Consider the following 4,734-nt stretch of genomic DNA (forward strand, 5'->3'; position numbering starts at 1 on the left):
GGCAGGTTTCATTTCAGGCTTTACAGACTCCTTAAATGCTCAATGCGAGTGTTTCAAGATGGGACACCGTTGACTTTACTGGTCTATCCACTATCCTTTATTATTTTTTTTATATAAATAAACTGATACATCAGTCTAACCCTGGTCCCCACCTCTACTTGTGTGCATGCGTCTTCTGCTACAAGTAGCTCCGCAGGAGCCGAGGCCGCCATAAAACAGCCTAACGCAATAGATAAGAGACGACACTCTTTTACGACCATAGCTGTGATACCATCCCACCGGTAAACCCACCAGAGAAAAAAAAAAAATGTGCACAAAAGAACAAAAAAAAAACAACCCTTCCTCTTGTGATTTTTTTTCTTTCTTTCATTTTTAAGAAAAGCCGCCATCCATGATGTGCCCAGTCGTGTCCCCATGTAGCTCGAGTATAAATTGACTAGAAACTGTGCATGTTTTAGTCCTGTTGAAGGTGTGACAGTGTTCATTTTACCTCTCCACCGCTCGCATACTCCAAAGTACAGCCTGCCCTCCTCCACTGACACCTCCAGTCATGTACACTCCTTTTTTTTTTTTTTTTTGCACTCGTTCTTTAAGACTTGGATCTAGAGATTTTATCTGATTTTTAATTCCGCAGTTGTCTATAAACACCCCCCCTCCCCCCTCCCCAACAGCTGTACAGTGAAGTTAGAGGCTCCGCAAGTCTCCACCCCATCGTTGAAATAGACTCATGTAACAACCGGGTGAAGCAAGTATAGTGGAGAGACGGGGGCCGAAGTCAGGTCTACCTTTTTGCCCGGTCGAGTCCAGTTCGGCTCCATGACTAAATGCATCGAATCAAGTCGAGACCAAAACACGGAATTGGTGAAATATACTTAAGGAGTTTGCCCATCAACACAGATGTGGAATCTCAGCCTCTGTTAGCCCTGATCCAGGGTCGTCAGTATCATGGTCTTGCGTCGCCCCTTGAGCGGTTGATAAAAATGATTCCGGGAAGATTGTTGTAAATACAAGCTAACCACATCGTAGGCGATCCCCGTGGCCAAAACAGTGTCGGGTGGGTGCAAAGTAACGGAACGAGATTCTTAGCATGAACAAGAAAGGTCTCGTCCCATTCAAGTCAATGCAAGCCATGTAACATCGAAGGTGGCACAGGAGGTCTTTTTCACCAAACCGTTGATTTCAAATGGTTGTATTGTACTGGACTAAATCAAGTTTCGGACCATGTTTTGTTACTTTGCCCCCCCCCCCATTTTATAGGTTGCTAAGAAGGTTGCCTATTCAACATCCAAACCAATCAATGCACTCATCTACAGATACAATTGTTGTTTGTAGCGCTGTGGACCAAACTCAAGAAAAGATCAACAAAAGATATTCTTTTCTTATATTTTTTTTTTGGATGGACAGGGGGGGTGGGGGGGTGGAGAAAGCTTATGAAGAGCAGCCCAAGAACAAGACAAGGTAAAGTCAAAGGAGGCATGGGACTAAGAGTTCCAAGTGAAGTTACTGCAGCCTAGGTTCAAGATTGACTCCGTGATCCAGTTCTAACACAAAATAGTGCCCCCCCATCATCCCCCCCACCCAAAATAAAATCACCAAACTGAACAAAACAAAAAAACCCGGCATTGTAATTTTACAGTACGAAATAAAGCAGACACCATTCCTACGTATGCGTGTACAGTTTCTATGTGTGTTGTGAATGTACTGCTTGGGGTTTGGCAGCGTGGAGCAAAAGTCTGGGAGTCTCGTGAGAACGGGTAACTGCTGTCACTGTAACCACCACCACCACCACCAATACAGCAGCACCACGCCCTCCAGAGGGCGGGGTCCCTCTCTTTGGGAATGACAGTTTGGTTCTTCTAAGTCAAAGGGTTTCCTGCTCAGCATGTCCGACACTGTACCGACACTCCGCTAACATGCCACGGTGTGCGTTTCCTGGTCTGGGCCCACGCTTTTTTTTTTTTTTTTTTCTTCTTTTTTTTTTTTTTTTTAAAAGGTATGAATGGTTATTTATCAGATCTGTGCTCTTCTAAAGACACACGCCAGTGGAGGTGTATCCATAGTAACTGCGTAAAATACTATAAACTTAAATGTTTGTTGTAAATGTCATGAAGTTGTACATTTGGAGGATTGTAACTCAGCAGATAATTAAAAGATGATAGCTGGTCGACGGCTCATGTCTTTCTTCCCACTGTATCTCCAGAGACGTGTGGTAGAATTCGAACCCCAATACCCATCTTTATCTTTATGAAATAAACAAATGGTAGAATGACTTTGAATTCTTTTGGTTCTTTTTCAAAATATTAAGATTCAAACATAAAAAGGGGATTCATTCGAAAACACAAGCCACAAAGGTTGATCCCAAACTACATTGTAGAATTGACATGGCTCCATTGTCCTCCATTTCGCATCAGTTGAGAGACAGCAGCGGGGCAAGCAACAGATCAGGTTCGAATGGTAGTTTGCATTTCAAGTAAACCATGACAGACGGCCTTATTTGCAACTGCCTTAATCGTCAGGGGCAGGAGCTTTCTAGCAAGGAGTCCTAGCTTAGGAGTGATTCATGCAAAACTCTCGGAGCAACTCTGAGCAAGGACGGGACAGAATTGCTTCCCTTAGTGAGGAGGTGTGGTTGACGCTGTTGCTATGTGTGACACATTCTTAAAAAAAAAAAAAAGGGTTTGATTGGTTGATCAGAAACCAGCAAACGTCCAAACAGCAACGGAAGCACTGTCGCATTTACATTGTCGTCAAATATCTTCGCGTTGCGACCGCTTTGATTTCTGGCGTCGTAGCTTAAGAAATGCATCTTAAAAGGCCTCCTCCCTACTCCCAAACAGTCTTTCTGTTTCTTAGTTCTCTTAAGGGCTACAATGCTTCGTGAGTAACTTTTATCTTTACCAGGACCTAGTCTTACATGTAAGGAATTTTCTCCAAATTTCATCACTAGGAGCGACTCTTTGTGCCAGGAAGCTTCATGAATACGGGGGCCCAGGTGTTCGTGTCCATGTCCCCGTTTCTGGCGCACGAGTCTGGTTGTCTGGTTGTCTGGTAGTCTGGTAGTCTGGTAATGAGAACAGGATCGAGACCAGTTTTGCATCAGTGGCGACAGACAACCGAAGATGGCCAGGAACGCTTGACAGATGATGCGTGGGAAGTGCAACGCACAAACAAATCAGCGAGCTCTCAGCGGCCAAAATTGGGGGGGGGGGGAAACAAACACATACCACTGTAAAGACTCCAAAATGTTTTGTCACCTTTATTAATTCATTTTTTTTACTTGATATTAAAATCAGTCCAATTTCAAACAGGACATGAGACGAGGAAATTAGAGGAGGTAGTTACATTACAATGTTTGTGGGATATACTGTGACCGTCAAACAATCCTTGGAAGTGGTACTAGGTGGTGGCGAGTGAGAGGCCTATACAGCAGGACCATAGAACAACCTCCTAAACCTGGCACATGAACTCTGCTATCTGTGGAGTCAGCTTCAGTAGTACTGAATGTCAGCGGAGAAGCCCTGAAACCAAAACGTAACAGCAAACGTTGTCGATCTTTTTGAGTAGCTTAACCCCTTTTCGGAATGTATCCCACAATATCAAGCCGAACTTGCCGGAGGAAGCATGCTTCACTTAGTATGATGCTACGAACAACAACAACAAAAAAGTGACTCACGCTTTGAGCAAGTCATCACTTTCAAACGTCAAATCAACATTTCAACACTTTTGAAATTCCAGATTTAAATCTCCAATATTCCGTTCAGTCGGTATTGTGGATACTAGATACTGATGTGGATACACAAAGTGAAAATTCACGGGATGGGGTTAAAATCATGGGATGCATGTGCCGGATTTCTTTTCATTTCAGCGAGAGCAGAAAAGTATGAGGAAAATCTTCAAAAATGTCCATTTCACGATATATAAAAGCCTAGCTCAGTATGGACCCACCACACAGTTTTTGCGAAACCCGGTAAAAGTAAAACTTAACCTCCTTGGCGACGGTTACAAAATGTGAAATGAAATGACAGTGGGGGGGTCACAGGTACAATTACATTTCGTGGTCATACGTCATGCATATCAGGACTTGGAACACGCCCCCCCCACCCCACCCCACCCCGCAGGTTCACTTCTCAAACTCTCAGGACTGACAATGACTTCTTTATATGGGATACAGCAAAATAAGACACAGTATCCTTTGCCATTGCTGATTTGACACTTCAGCACAGAAGCCAAACCATTACTTTTCCATTTACTTTGTCCTATTAAATCTTAAAATCCTCACACTCGCACCGTCACGAGTATGCTAATTATTCCTCACGTCCAAACTGGTCGAGAAAAAAAAAAGAAATGTCTTTGTAGCACGAGTCCACTGCGTGAAACGGGTCCAAATCTGCTGCCATGTAAGCATTTGGAGTTAGCCAAGTTGCAATTCGGCTAACTCCGAACGCTTGAAGCCTCACATTAGCTTCCAAACGCTGGAAAACCTTTTTTCTTTTTTTAACACGGATTTCGTGTAAAGTCACGCTACGGAGGGGCCGCTTCACATTTCGTAAGTGTCGCCTGGACACAAGCTGCCGTACAAGAACTTCGACCCAAATGAAAATATCATTAACAATAAATTGATTCAAATCGGTTAATGATCTGATTTTAAGAATCAGGGGTTGGTGCTCGGTGCTGCAGACACATTTCGGTCAACACCAAGTCGGATACCGGGACTCCTACAGATGATGCGCCTCC

This window comes from Enoplosus armatus, chromosome 23 (genome assembly GCF_043641665.1).
Source record: "Enoplosus armatus isolate fEnoArm2 chromosome 23, fEnoArm2.hap1, whole genome shotgun sequence".
NCBI lineage: Eukaryota > Metazoa > Chordata > Actinopteri > Centrarchiformes > Enoplosidae > Enoplosus > Enoplosus armatus.